This window comes from Phalacrocorax aristotelis, chromosome 2 (assembly GCF_949628215.1).
Source record: "Phalacrocorax aristotelis chromosome 2, bGulAri2.1, whole genome shotgun sequence".
Classification (NCBI taxonomy): domain Eukaryota; kingdom Metazoa; phylum Chordata; class Aves; order Suliformes; family Phalacrocoracidae; genus Phalacrocorax; species Phalacrocorax aristotelis.
The window spans coordinates 40,466,524-40,482,401 of NC_134277.1; the positions used below are offsets into that span (position 1 = coordinate 40,466,524).

The 15,878-nt window shown below is 43.9% G+C and overlaps 1 protein-coding gene and 1 long non-coding RNA gene across 3 annotated transcripts in view; one reads left to right on the forward strand and one right to left on the reverse strand.

Moving 5' to 3' along the window:
* The window catches only part of SATB1 (SATB homeobox 1), a 93,896-nt gene extending 85,348 nt beyond the window's left edge, over positions 1-8,548 (reverse strand). The window contains exon 1 of one of the 2 annotated variants that reach the window (XM_075083202.1): positions 8,138-8,548. The gene's annotated coding sequence lies outside the window, so the exon portion shown is untranslated. The remainder of the gene's footprint in view (positions 1-8,137) is intronic. The other variant, XM_075083200.1, reaches the window with a different exon arrangement.
* On the forward strand, positions 8,415-14,305 carry LOC142052709 (uncharacterized). The gene is made up of 4 exons (XR_012658950.1): positions 8,415-8,497; positions 9,581-9,682; positions 11,340-11,448; positions 13,070-14,305. It is a non-coding gene; the product is annotated as an uncharacterized LOC142052709 (long non-coding RNA).
* Positions 14,306-15,878: the final 1,573 nt, after the last annotated feature.

Sequence of the window (15,878 nt, forward strand, 5' to 3'; positions counted from 1 at the left end):
ACGACTACTTTGTGTCCCTGCAGACCAGTGGCCAATTAAGTGACTTAATGTTCTTCAATTCCTTTAATTTTGAAAAGAAGGGCAGTGGTTAGGTAACCCAGCAATATAGAGCCATTAAAAAAAAATAAAGCAAGCCAGTAGTAATACAATAATCAGTGACCATCAGGGCCTGGAAAAATGAGTTTGCTCTCACTGGCACTAAGGAGCATCACATGATTATTTAATTACAGCTCTAATTTTTGTCTCATGGATGGCAACATATCAACAATTAATAGGGCAAATAGAGGAGACTGCATTTTTAAAGAGACAGAACCTATATAAAATACTGCTTGAAAATGCAATTTATCAGGCAGTGTAACGCTTCTCAAAGAATATTTGTCATCATGCCACCCATATAAAAAGATTCTACTGGTTCAGTTTTCTTGCATGGTATCTAGAAAATTCTTCTGGAATGCTTAGAAAATAATAGCTGCACAAATAAGTATCCTAATTGTCATTTTAAGTGGAAATGCAGGAGTCAGTTTCTCATAGGACGTGCAATCCGAATAAAGAAAGTAGTGGAATCGGAAGTTTCAAATATTAAAATCTTATTATAAAATTATTGCATCCTTTATCTTATAAAGTTTATTAAAAAAATTATTCCAGAATGACCAAAAGGGTTATGTATTCAGTGAGCCAAGTGAGGAAGAAAAGAAAGAAAAAGAAAGTCAATAAAACACAGTCAATTGGACAGAGATTGATTTTGATTGATTGATTATACTGTGCGATTTTCTTACAGAGCATACCGAAACTAGGGGCTCAACACCAATATTGTACTGTTCCTGCACAATACTGGTAGTTAAGAAGTGAAAAACGAAACCCGAAAGAGGACATACATATGATCGATTGAAAAGCTCTGCTTTAAAATGGTTGGATGCGGTTCCCATTGTGCCTTGCCCTGCGACGACCGCAGTGCCGAGCATGGGGAACTGTGGGAAGTTCAGTATCTGGAGGAACACTTTTCACAAGCTGCACAATTACAGAAATCTGTATCAAAAGAAGGACTCTCATTTTACGTACCTGACCTTCCTTGCAATCGTACTCACTTCTCCACAGCAATGTGCGGACAAAGTTAGGAATCCCATAAATTTACATTATCCACAACGTGTTTCAGAGAGTGTTCAATATCTGACATGGGAAAAGCAAGCTCGAAATTTCCTCTAAACATTAAGCTGTACATGTGAAAAGCCTACCAAACTACTCTTGGATTTTTTTTTAATCTTACTTCTCAATATGTAACTTAAATACGCTTTTTTGTTCAGTGTTCTAAAATCTATCCTTTGAACATGCAAAGAAACGCTGAGTTTGGGCCCTTGCACAGAAAGAAAAAAAACCTGCTACACAACAGTTCAAAGATTATTGCAAAAAGAAGTGTAACTACAGAAGAAATACTATTACAATAAATGCCCCATTTCTCCCAAAAATTGTGTAAAATTAAGTTATTTTCACTGAAGACATTAACATTCTGGATTAGAGATCTTAATCTATAATCTTAAAAAGAAAGCTGGCAAGCAAGAGCTTGTATGTAAAAGTATATATCATTCTTTTTATGCACTGGTTACTGTACAGATAACATGTCTCACAAAGACTGTAATTAAATGTCTAGTGCAGAAGTAACACTAAAAAGCACACAGTATTATTATATTGCAATGAATCCTTAGAAGCTAAAACTGTCATTTTTTAAGTTTTAAGATGCCTTTAATTATTCTTGAGACTTCTTACATTTATCAAGGAAGCCCACCTATGATGAAAAGCGTTAATGATTTAAAATCTTCCTAATATGTCTCTCTACAAAAATATTGTTTAAATCTTTGATTATAAACATTTTCAAACCCACTCTGCAATTTCTCTCCACTTCAGTTTTTGCCTTTGGTCCTTCTGTGAGTTTTCGTGCACACACACTCTCTCATACTCTCCCTCCCCTCCTCTCTTTCTGTCTTCTATTTGATGTATTAGAAGTGGGAATACAGGGCGTGTATGATATTTAGAATTTTTCTCCTGTTCATTGCAAATGTTTTTAATTACCTGGCTGTTACAAACAGACAAATATCCTAAGTGCAGTTGCTGAAAAGGAAATACCTTTGCCATACCTTTGCATGTGGGTTTGAGTTCAGAGCAGCAATTCTTTGGACTTGTGCTGTACAATGTTTTCCACTCTAGGGCTGATTTACAAATATAAAGAATTAATTAATCCTTCTGTGTTCTATGAAACATATATATGATTAATTTTATAGCTGGGTAAATAAACCAAGGGCATATTAAGGCCGCGTTTATAGAGGGATTGTATGCTGCAGCTTCCTTTTCTTTCACAAGAAGTTGCGAGTGCTGAGCATTTTCAAAAGCAGGCTTAAGCATTAATGATTGCAAACATAGCACGGTCAGTTATTTATCCAAGATCACATATTTTTGTCAGGGCTGAAACCAGAACCAGGACTCCAGACACCAGAAAAGATTACGAGACAATCCTCCAGGTATATGCAATCCGAGTGCATCACTACTTCTTCTAGTGAGCAGCAAGTGGAACGACACACAAATGATTGCTGCTGGCCAAATAAATCCTGTCAGAGCAGGATCCTGGGAAGATGAGATGCACTCGAGGTTTGAAGCACCTCCCTCATCTCCTCAGGTCATATCATGTCATAATGTGCCAAGGGAAAGAGATAGAGCAGATAGTTGCTGGGAGTTACGCAAGGCCAACACAGCTGATAGACGTGGCCCATCCTGATGTTCTGCACCCAGGTGCAGCTGGGGTGACTGAGGTCCATCTGCAGACGAGCAGACTCTTCCGCCTATCTAACCTGCAGTTCACCACAGAAAAGCACAAAGCGGTGAGAGCTAACTCTTATGAATTTACAGCTGTGGAGACGCGTTTCCAACGATGCTTTACAACAGCTCAGAGAGAGGAGCTAGCCTACGCTCTGGCGAAAGGAAGCCTTCTCACAGCCTGTCCTAATCCAGGCGTACAGAAATGCAGAGGGCCTCACAGGAAAATTGACCTCCAAAGAGATCGCTGTGTATTGGTATTCTAAATAAATAGCTAAAAGGTGACCTTGGCATAAATACTGAGTATTAGCGTGTCCCTCGGCCCATCTGAACACCTAACACTGATCCCCTACAAAAACTGTAAAAACAAAGGTCTACCAACCTCTGCAGTGATACACCAGTGAGCATGGGAGGAAAGTCAGGCCAGGCAAGTTCAAAAGGAGGTATTTACAATTCAGACGGTGCCTGAGGTATGTTACTACGCTCTACTACTGTACTCTACTATTACTATGCCATTCCTACTACATTGCACCAGATTACACAGATTAAGGGTAGATTACAGCTGGTACAGGGCATGAGGAACAGATCAGAACATAGGAACAAGATCAGTACTGGCAAGTCTCCTTAAAATTAATCTCTATCAAGAGTTTTACCTACTGAGAGCAACGCAGTGCAGAACCCATTAGGAAGTCGACATTTGCAAAGCAACAAAACGGATATCAATTAAGTAATGAAGTGTTGGTGATAACTGTGGTAAACTTAGATGCCACAGGACGGCAAATGTTCACAAACACCTACATTTTTGAAGGGAACATTATAGTGTATCCTTTCTGAAGCAACAGTTAGAAGTTGTGGTCGGGGCTGTTGAGAGTTCATCATACCACTCACATGGGAACTGACACAGAAGCTAACCTAATGTTAGAAGTAATAATTTCAGAATCTGAGGAAAAAATGGACCTCTCAGGTAGAGGTTATTAATAGAATCCTCCGACGGAGAATTTAAGGAAGCTTTCTGCAATCTGTGGGTTATTTTCTCTGCAGTTGTCTTCAGTTCAAAAGCCAGCTACTTGGATGCATTAGTCCAAGATTAAAAGTAACATCAATGGGGTTTTCTGACATGGACTTTATAAAGTTGTAAAATTTCAGCATAACAAGCAATAAGAACTGTAAGTTACTCTTTAACCGTCAAACTGTTTTACTTTTTTTTTTTTAGAATCTGTAGCAACTTTGTGACAACTAAAGTTTAAAAAATGCACTTGATTGCATAGTGACAGATTTGCAGAACATTTTTCATCACACACACATATGTGCTTTCAGTTATTAATAAAATGCTTCTGCCCTTAATCTGCCGTTGCCTGAATATACAATTTCAGTGACTTGGATAGACAAATACTGTTAAGGAATTCTGTTTTCCCTGTTTGAGATGCAATTCAAATACACCAAGTAAAACTAAATACTATGTCTTTAAAACTGGCTTCTGCATGCCACAGAAAATAATACTGAATCATTTTTCTATTAGGTTCCTCTTGCAGTGGAATGATAACAAAACTTTCTTTTCTTGCTCAGGTCCCCCCACCCCCCCCCATTTTTTTTCTCATTTTACACAAGGAAGAGCCAGCTGCCCTGGGTAACACCACAGGTAGATATTAAAATGGAGACAGCCATTATTTAGTGGCGACAGGAATATAAATACATGCACTAACCTATAAACTGGTGTTTACTTCAGGAAAGTAAGTCATATTTTTCCTCTGATTGCCACGCTGTCAGTTTAATGCAGCGTAAATAAACAGTAGGTGCATGATAGCTTTAAGTAGAAAGTGTTCATTCCACAAGAGGAGCAGATTACTGAAGCCTGATGCCTATAATGGCAAAAGCAGAACTTCCATTTTACCTGAAAATATAGCCTCCCGTGCTAAGAGACTTGTGGCTTTTCTATTAAATTAATTTGTCAGAATTCTATGAAAAATATTACGTACTCAAAGAACTTTACCAAAAACATTCATTTTTGCAGCCCTCAACTTGAACCATTTGAAAAAGCAAAAGCCAATCACTCCTCTGTAATTTCATCATCCCATCGCTCTAAATGAAAGCTTTATATAATCAACCTAATATAACAGAAAATAAAATGATATATAGAATTGCCTATACTTTGAGTTATTTTGTTCTTATAAATATATTCCCTGACTGAAAGTAAAAAAATTCCCCTTTAGAAAAAGCAATGATTTCTGAGGAGATTGTATATACACTCTACATCTATTAACATAAATTATAAGAAAGTAAAATGTTCCAGATGTGTTTAAACTGTTGTAGAAGGAAAGTTTGTGGCTTCATTGGATATATATTAGATATATCTAGAGAGAGCAATGGCAGGTATGTACAAGAAGGCAATAAAATGCTTCAGTAGTATCTATGTTAAAATAGCGTAGTTCCAAGAAATATGACTAAAACAATTCAGAAGTCTTATTTCCTCCAGTTTTAATTCAGAAACCTACTTTTAATATATTTTTTCTATATATCACAAGCTATTGGATTAATAAAATAGAATAATCTTGATTTTTTTTTTTCCAAATACAGCTGGAAACCCTGAGAAGGACTTCAAATTTATCTGACAACGCTCAGATTAAAAAATAGGTGACAATAAAAAGGTGACAATACTTCCAAAAATTGAGTAGGTGATATAATTAAAAGATCTGGTTCCCCCACCCCACCCCCCCAGGAACACCAGACTTCAGCGGATCACCTTCTGAATGGCAGTCACACACATTTATACCCCTCTCTATCCCAAACCTGAAACGTGGGATGAGTTAGTGCTTATTCAGGACTGTCCTACCCTAAAGAGGTTTTTGTGCTGAAGGGGTGGATGTGCCCGCGTTCCCGGCAGGAGTGACCATGGCGGTACCCGTGGGGTGGGATGCTGGCAGGGCTGCAGACAGGGCTGGCGCTGCCTGCCCTGCCTTGGGAAGCACAGCAACAGAGGGCAGGTGCTCGTCAGCTGACCCGCTGGGCCTACGCTGCAAACCAAAAAGGTGCCCTGCTCCCGTACAGGCTTGGGCTATCGTGGCAGACCCTCTCTGCTTCTCATTCTGCCAAAGCACCGTGTCCCACTTGTGAGTTACAGATCGACACTGTCTGCTTTACAGTGCTTTCTCAGGAGCGCGCAGCAGCAGGTTAGGATTCATGCGTATCGCTAAAATAACAGGAGAGGAGAAACTGTGAGAGTTAGTTTTCTATTTAAAGTATTGAGAACAAAGAATATAAAAAGGAAATGGCCAGTTTTTCAAAGTGTACGCACAAAAAACATTCCATTTAAATATTTTTTGTTCCAGTAAACTCTTTTGCATACAAAGGACTTATTTATTACATATTTGAACTTGTGGGAAAAAGGGAAGGAATGCACTGATTCCTGAAATAACTCTACAGTCTTTTTGGAGACTTCACTCTTCTGTGCCCTTGTTCTACTCGGAACAGTTTTATTCCACGGATGCAGGAATTCCTTGGAGTCAGTTGTTTCTGTTCCACTAGCTGCTTGTTTTCAAGAGCGGGCATACATAGCATACTAGCCAGTGATTTTAATTTCTCTTCTATTGCCTTGCTATGTGCATGTGCTATCTGTTTAGAGACATGCTTATACGTGAACACGTTGCATTTTCTGCCTGCTCGTTTTCTTACCTACTCTACGTTATTACACATTTCTGTGCAAACCATTGCTTCGACTTGAAAAGCAAGGTAATGCCAATAGCGATCTCAAACAGCAAATGAATTAGAAAATGAGTGTATGTAGAAATGTATTAAAGACCACGTAGGGATACGGGACTGAAAAGAGCACTCTCAAATTCTACGGATAGTGCTGCAGAGTAATTAGAAGATACAAATTGCAGAGAACATCCTGCATTCATGTCTTTACACTCTACGCGTACTGTTTCGAGTTGTTTTTGAATAGTGCGCCTGATTTGACACATTTCTATCTGGTGATTGTGTTAAATGCTTGAAGAGATAGTGAAATATCCAAGCATTCCTTGTGCTAACTACAGCTGAAATTTTACACTTATTGTAACCTTTTCTAACAATGTGAGAAAAACAGAGTAAATATATTAAATTTGTTTCACAACAGATGCTTAGGTTGTTAATATTTAAGATGCCTATTCATGCTATTCCTGTCTGCACATTTGTCAAAAATGTAAGCCTGAATGCTAATGTTTGCCAGCAGACTACAGCAGACAAATATACGAACGCACTGTACGAAAATAACATAAAGTAGAAATTAGGGACCGCTGCTAACTCCCACCGAGGTAGCACGGACCAGAATGAAAGGGCACTGCCAGACCATACGCCCTGGACTCTCTGCATCTGAATTTCTGAATTATTTTCACAGGAGCGCTGCGCTCAGTTGGACTGACTGAAACCAGCGGAGAGCCTTCGCCAGTTTAAACTCATTTCAGCTTAGGAGCTGGTGCAAAGTATTTCACCAAACTTGCATTTTAGCGAAGTTTCTCTCGCAGTCAGAGAAGGCTGGAGACTGGCAGGGGGAAACTCCGGACCGGGCAGGTGCCTGTCGGGAGCGCTCCCCCGGGCAGCCGGCGGAGACGGCGACAAAAGGACGACGCTTTGAGCAAAACCTCGCGTGGCGGGTTTGGAGACGGAGCGGAAAAACCCCAAAAATAAAATCCTGGAGCACAGAGGCGAGTTCCTGGCACTGTTCCCCGTGACAGCGGCAGCGCCGGGTCGTGCCGCGGGCGGCCGGGGGTGGGGGGGGGGAGACGGACGTGCCACCCACGGCCACGGGGGCGCCCCCGGTGGGGCGAGCCGCCGCCGCCGCCCGGCCGCGCAACCCCCGCGCCCCGCGGAAGCGCCACCCCGCGACCCCCCGCCCCCCCTCCTGCGCCCCCACGCCGGCTCCCACCCGCCGCCTCGCCCCGCGCCCCCCGCCGTCGGGGGTGCCGCCGCCCCGCGCCCGCCGCTGCCGGCAGGCGCGCGGGGCCGAGGAAGAAGTTTGCCAAACTTTTAGCTTTTTTTTTTTTTTTTCCTCCTCCCCCCCTCGCCCCCCGCCGCTCCCCCCGTGTCGGTGGCGGGTGAGGCGGCGGCGGGCCGGGGAGCGAAGCGGGGCCGGCGGCCGCCAGCGGCGCGGCGGCAGGTGTGAGTCCGCGCCGGCCGGGAGGCTCCGGCAGCGGCAGCGCCGAGCGCGGCCCCCCCCCCCCCCCCCGCCCCGTGTCTCCCCCCGCCCGCCCTCCCGGGTCGGCACCGCCGGCCTCGGCAGATGAGCGCGGCGGGTGCCCCCGGCAAGGCCCCGTCCCCCCCGTCCCCGAGGAGCGACGCCGAAGGAGCGGGACCGACTCACTCATGGGAGCGCGGCGGGCGAGGCCGGCGACACCTCCGGCTTCCGAGGCGCCGGCGAAGTTAATTGCACTGAAGTTCAAGTTGTCTTTTCACCCATCAGGAGTGGGCGTTTAAAGGAAGGAGAGCGAGGAGGAGGAGGGGGAGGGGGAAGGGGGAGAGTCTCTCTCGCTCTCGCTCGCTCGCTCTCGCACACACACACACAGAGACACACACACAGACACACAGATACACACACACAGAGACACGCATGCACGCACGCACACACACACACACGCACACACACACACCCCCGCCCGCTCGGCTCCGCTCCCGAGCTGCCTCAGCAAGGAGGAGCCCGGACGGAAAACACCAGGGCAGCAAGGTACCGGCGTGGGGCAGCCCTGCCTCTGTCTGTCTCTGTCTGTGTCTGTCTGTGTGTGCGTGTGTGTGTGTGTGTGTGTGTGTGTGCGCGCGTGTGCCTGTGCCCCCCCGCCCCCCCGCCCGCTGCCTCCCTCATACGGTCCCCTTGGGCGGGGAGGTGCGGGCTGCCCCCGGGGAGGGGGCGGCGGTGCCGTCGGGGCGGCGGGAGGCCGGCTGCGGCCGGGGGGGCTCCGCGCCTGCTGCCGCCTGCCTGCGCAGCGGCGGGGGGCTGCGGGGGGGGGGGGGGGCACGGACACACACCGAGTGGCGGCTGGAGCGCGGCGGCTGCGTGTGTCTGTGTGTGTGTCTGTGTGTGTGCGGCGTCTCCCCCCGCTCCCGGCCCGCGTGGCCGTGGGGCTGACTTGGTGGAAGTGCCAGGGGTGGGTGTGTGTCCATCCCTGCCCACCCCCCTGCGAGAGGAGCCTGAATCCCCTCCGCCCCCGTGTTGCATTCCCCGGGCACCGCGCCCCAGGTCCCCTCCCCTCTTTCCCCCTTCCCTCCATCCTTCCCCCGTTCCTTTATTCCCACACCTGCCCCCTGCGCTCGCCCCCCGCCGCTACTCCCCGCGCCCCAGCGGCGGCCCCTTTCAGGCAGGCACTACCCACGGCCACCAGCGATTTAAGGCAGCCGAGGCAGCGGCTCCGCGGCCGCGCTGGCGGCCCACGCGGGACGGGGATGGCCGGGGAGGGGGGGGGCGGTGCCCCCCGGGTCCCTCCCGGCCCGCCCGCCCGCCGCCGCCGCCCGGCATCCCCGCTGCCCCGTCGGGGCCCGGAGCCGGGAGCCGGGCCAGGTCCCGCCGCGCATCACCCTCGGTTCTCCCGCCTGGTGTTTTTCACCTGGCACCATGTGCTCCTCGAAAACGCAGTTTGAGAACTGCCTTTATTCGGGTAACTTCTCCTTGGGGAGGGAGTTGTTCTCTCTTTTGTTTTTAAGACCTTCTTTCCCATCTTCGCTGATGCAGGATTTGGAAGTGGAGTTCCTGGAGAGTGAACCTGGCAATGAGTGCAGGTTTCCCTGAAAGCTGAGGCTCTTTCTTGTTCCCTAGGAGGCTGAGAAGAGAGGGGACCCTGGATGTCAGCCCAGTCTCCGATTTTTGTTTGCTTTGACTTTGAGAGAGATTTCTTCTTTCAGCTCTGGGAATTGACAGGTACAATTCCTGTAGGCAGCTTTGTGTGTCTCGGAAACAAGACCAAGACCATGCAGTTGATATGTCAGTGCTTTTCCTAGTTAACCAGTGGTACGTCCTTCTATTAATTGCTATAAGAAAGTGTAACCTTGTAGCACAGTTATTGAGTAATCATTAATCCATGGAGGATACACAAGCCCAAAGGTTAATAATAGGAATAACAATTAATAATATTGACCTTGCCAGCGGGGAGAGTATTTTTGTCATAGTTATTAAAAGGCACTCCTATTTATACTATGTGCAGTGGTATAAATTTGGACCCAATATGTCGAGTACCAAATTACTGCAGCAACACCAGAAATTAATTTACCCCATTATCTCTGTATTATCAGGCCTCTGACTTTTTCTCCCTTTAAAATGTATCCTCCACTACTCTCTTATTTTAAACAGAAATGCTGTGTCTTTAATCAGTTCTGACATTTTCACTAGAAAATAACATCTAGCTCTATTACACAAATAAAAATTTATTTGCCTGCAGCTGATTTGTTGTAGTGCTTTGGACCTATTCCTGTCTCAGAGAAGACTTAGCTTTTTATGCTCTTTAGGTACCACGGGGTAATAAACAGAAAGTCAGTACAAAGGGGGCATTCTCACTTTCACAAGTCGAACTCCCCACTCCCTAGAGCTGCCTCCTCACACAGCTACTCAGACTGACTGACCAGCACCCTTCTATTGTCAAAGACCTCTCTATCTCCTTTATTTGTATCACTCTTCTGACTGAATCCTAATGATAATCATGTTTCATGTCTCAGAAATCTAATAATCAGGTTACTCATTCTTATAAATTGCAGCTAAGCTATTTTGGTTAGTCACGTTATCCCCACTTTAAAGGCAGGGAAACTAAAAACAGGAAAATTAACACATCTGCCTGAGGCCACACACGGATTTAAGAGTAGATCCAGGAGTGGAACTGAATTTAGACCAAGCTCCCTCTTAAAGATCCTCAAGTGCACTATGGAAAATGCTTCTTTTAAAAAAAATTAATATAAACCTTATTTTGCATCAATTTTGTATGTTATTCAAAATACACACCCTTTTTTTTTAGATCCCATTTTGTTTTCTAAACACAAGATTTATCCAACTCTTTAAAAAGCGTGGTGATATCTTTCAACTACATAGGGCAGTTTACTTTGGAAACAAGAAACATTTAATATGAGATCATGAGGAGTAATGGGAACAGAATTGCTCGTTATTAGGTTACTGTAAACAATATGCAGTGGATGTTACGGTGTAGTTACAGGCCAACAACATATAATAAGAAGTCCGGCATTAGTATAGATAAGGTGCTATTGCTTACCTAGTGTGCATCGGTTTTCACTGTAACGCTCCTTCAGTGCTTTCAGTATCAAAATACATAGCGTGGGTCTAAAAATTTAAAACCAATCGGGACAACCATATACTGTGCTTCAGAGTTATGATTTCTGTCATTAAGCAGTGAGTTTTCCCAAGTTGTGTCATTCATGTCACTGAAGCAAGATGTATATTGCCTGCCCTTTAGCTGTGGCATGCCATCAAAGCTACATTATGGTATGACTGAGCGCAGATGGCATGCCTAAAAAGCAGGTGTACAATATAACTTTCCTATTATTGACACGTAGATATTTCCTCTTCCTCAAAGTCCACCCCCAGATGTTTGCTTGCCCAACCTTCTACAGGAACCATAGAAAGTCCTGCTTATCCTGCTCAGCCCTGATGGCTGGAACTGTAGAGTCAAAACCCTATACAGAGTAAGTGTTCACATATATTTTTATGTATTTATGCTGACAGCTCCATTCTGAGCTTTTTTACAGTCCTGGTTTGAGGGAAGTGGGTGCAGATCTCATTCAAATGATCATTCTCCAATACCATTAGCATTACCTGCCAAAAGTGAAAGTGGCATATGAATGACAATAATCCAGTCATGAATTTGTGGATTTAGAGCCTGCCAAGGAACACCAGAAATCCACATGACTTCAAAAGTACCAGGAGTTTTAGGGACTTTGAACAATGTGTAAAAGTACGTTTATCCAAAGACCGTCTTATTGATGACCCATCCTATAAGGACTACAGACATAACTGATTTAATTGAAGGACACTTATTAACTGAAAGTATTTCTGTTCAAATATTTCTCTTGCACGTGAGGTAGTGAAAGCGGTGACTGCTAATTGAAACTATGTCAGAGGCCCTTCCTGAGGTGCCCCTTATTGAAGTGCTACTGTGACACAATGATGTGGAAATAGGATTTTGTGTGAGAAGAGCTATTGGATTGTCTGGGAAATACCATATATGCTTTCCAGTTCCTTTCAGACATGTAAATATCTTTATGTTTAGACATGAGTATAGAGGGGTGGGAAGTGAAATAGAGCGAGGAGTGGAGTGGGGTTAAAAGCATCCGCATAGATCCAGGAAACAAATAAATACATGTGGGGTTTTTTTGTCTATCCAATGTTAGCTGGGGCTTGAAATGAAATGTTCATTATTAAGAAGAAACACTGCATGAACGTGTGCATACTTGGGAGTTATGTTGACCCATGGTTGATAGAGAAGGCCATCTTCTGCCTGAAATTACAGATGATCAACAGAACCCTCAGTAATGCTCAGATACTTAGGTCGTTCCCAAGTAATATGTACCTTATCAAGTATGGTTTATTTCCAGCTTGTACTATATGGCTAATTCTATAGCAGGTAAAAACACTACCTGCCACCTAGCATTTCTTATGGTTACTTGCTTTCTTCATGGTTTGCTTTAAGCTAAGCACATCAGGAACTAAAAAATAATGTTTGAGTCTTTTTTTCCCTCTTAACATACAAAACCAGCAGCCTAAGTTTTGTAATCTATTTATATGTCAGTACTTGTGAAAATTTAAAAAAAGAAAAAAAACCTGCTTACTAGGATGGTCCACAGATAGCTGTCTCAGCAGCGTGATGAAATGTTAAGACTTGGTTTGGGTAATTGTGTTCCAACTGGTATTAGCATTCTCTGTCATGGATGAAAATGGCAGTGAACAAATACAACCATTCTGGAGTGGTCTTCTCTGCATATTTTAAATGCAAGTGGCCATCATCAGCTGTACCATAACTTTGTCTGATGTTTCATCTTGCTGGTGGCCTGGTGGAAGACTCTCAGATGACTTTCTGAATCTGGCTGCTGCTTTCAGTGCATTTCTGCAGTCTTTTGATTATTCTACTCTTTGTTGGTTAGACACCAATCTCCTGAGCTTAGGCTGGTGCCATCTCACTACCTGAATGTCTCTCCTGAAAATTTGTTCACTGAAATGGGCATCGTGTCAATAACAACACATTAATCTGTCTGTCTCCAGACTGGCTTAAGTTTCCTCCAGTCATTCATTGAAGGTTCATGTTTCCAGGCCCTGATGCTACACAGTACAACAGTCCATTCAGCTTCTCTCCAAGACGATGACTAGTTTCTGTTCCACATCTCTGTTAGAGGGGATCTTCTGATTACCTAAAAGAGTAAACTGCATCCTGTAGATTTCCTCTTAAAACTTCTGATTTACGGAAGAGAAGACCAACTTGTTGCAGGTGCATCAATGACATCAAACTGACTTCTCTTTTGCCTGACTGCCCTGTCCATCTTCTGTCAGTCTAAAATTATTGTTTTTGAAAGGATTGAAGGAGTTGTATTAATATTTGTGTGAACTCATTTTCCTGCGCACTCTCTGTTCTTCTTCTCTCCTTCTCCTTGGTGTCTCATTCATCTTGGCTGCTTTTAAAAATTCTGTTGCCTCTAGTGAGGGACTGCCAGATTAAACCAGTGAAGAGAAACCAGGTGACTGTCTACTTTTACAAATATAGGTTGTGTATAATAAATTCAGGTTTTACATCTATGCAAATTAAATCATCATATGATTCTGACTACATGCATTTTTTATCAAATATGGCATATATTTCACAAATTATATTTAACTTACAGTCATGTTGCTATTCTGAATACCTAACTAGGAGTTACAAGGTGTGCCACTAGATCTTCGTAAACAGACTTACGAAAACAGAAGAAATAAGAGAAAAAAACCTTCTTTTCTTGTACTCCTGGTAAGTCCAGTGGAAAGGCTTTTCCTGCTATAGGTGGTAATATAAACACCTCACCACTGAGCTGTTTAGAGACACAAGTACATCTTGTTCTTAGAAATGTAGATTTTTTTAAAGGCCTAAACAGAACATCCCCAGAATAAGGAAGTTTGAAAGCAATGTGTCTTTGGTCTGGAGTTTACCACATCTAGTTAGTAAGGCCTTCTGCTAACGTTTCTGTCATGGAGTGGGAGACATCAGTCACAATGACAAAATAAACATTTTACTTCTGCAAAACTATATTTTCACCTCAGGAATATTGTGAAGTGAAAATAGGTCTTAGCACAATTCTTCCTTCGGGGTTTATCTATAGACAGGGCAGTTTCAGTGTAAAGTCCTAAGCCCTGCAATATGATTCCCAACCATAGGTGCGCCATACTTTGAATAATCAATCTGTCAGCTGAGCTATGACAAGGATTATGCTGTGAAGGTAACAACTCAATGCTTTCAATGTTAACCATCCTCGCCAACTGCTGCTGTTTTTCCCATAAATAAAAAGATATTTCGGTGAGCACAAAGATGGCTCTGTCAATACTTGAGTTTTGGTCAATAAGAGGGTCTGGATGGTGTGAAATGTGGGGCTCGGTTGGAATTTAAGCATGTGAACAAACAGGTATGGTTCAGAAAACCTCTGCTAAGCAGTTGCCTAAACCTCAAAGCACTACGTTTGCCTCTCATGATTCATGCCTTGGAGTTAGTTCCTCTTCCACCTGGGACTCCCGAGCAGCCTTTCAGGAGTGCTCATGCCCAAGTCCTCTGGACCCCAGGACCATGACAATGACATTCCTCCACCCAAGTGTCCTGGTCGGCTTGACTGCCTGGCCACGCCTGGAGCATGCCTCAGACTCCCTGACACGACTGGCTTCTTGACAAAATGCAGCAGGGTCACAGTGGTAATGATGGTACTTACTCCCAGGAGGTTTTTTTGGGTTTGATTTTTTTTTTTTGAGGAGTGTATTGTCCACAATAATTTAACATAGTGAAGACAGAAATAATCCCGAGAAAACTCGGTGTGTGCCCCAGCCCTGGGAATAACCTAAACATTAGATTATGATCTGAGGAATCTTGAATTTGTTTGTGCTCAAGGGCACTGTTTCAGCAGAAGGGTCGAGACTGCCTTTTCTAAAATAACCATCAGCCTGATGGTCAGAGTCCTCCCCCGGGGTGAAAGGAGCTGTGAATTGGGGCCTTTCAAGGCAGGAGAGGTGAATCCCATGATTGCGTGAGTGCTCTAATCACAGAGTTGTTATATAGAGGGAGATGGAAAGCCAGCTTCTCCTCCAGCTATGTTTTAATAAAACATAAGTTTTGAAGGAAAGATCACAGGAACCTATTTTCATAAAAAGAATCAGGGTGTAGATACTGAGTGGATGGAGGCATCTCTCAGACAGCCCTGGCTAGAGCCCTGTCTTTAGAGGTACCCCTCAGGTAGAGCCCTGGCTTTAGAGGGAGGCAGGATTTTACATTTGGGACAAACCTCATTTTTTCCCTGGTGAATTCCAGTTAGCTTATGTTGAGGTCAAGGCATCCTGTGCTGGCTGTTTTCCAGGCCACCCAGGTGTTTCTCCTTGTATACCGCAGGAAAGTTGCCCTTTCAAAACACGACTCTGGATACCTGGTAGGGGACTATGGGCCGAAAAATAAGATGTTGGAGGACCAAAGTTTTTGGAGCGCTGGAGTCCTTTATAGGATTAGGCCATAAGCCACATAAATCAGTATCTGTTTATTCATAACAGTTGGTTTCATATTAACACCAATACTTCGTATCTGCTGGTAACTGTTCTTTCAGTAGAGTTTCTGGTCCATTTTTATTTTGTGTCACAAAGGACAGCACAGGAAACTGTTGGACTGCGTATTATTTACAATGACAATTCTCACTGTGTTTCCCATTAGAAGCTGTAATGGCTTGCATGGCTAGACACTCATATTGGTTTGACTCCTGTGGGATATAAGGTTAGAATTACATTTTAATGGAATTTAACTACATTAAAAGGAAAATACATACTAAAATTTTGACCTTTTTTTAGGAAAAGTGTAATGATATTCAAAGATGCTTATTCCTCCTTTAAAATAATTTCATTTTACCTA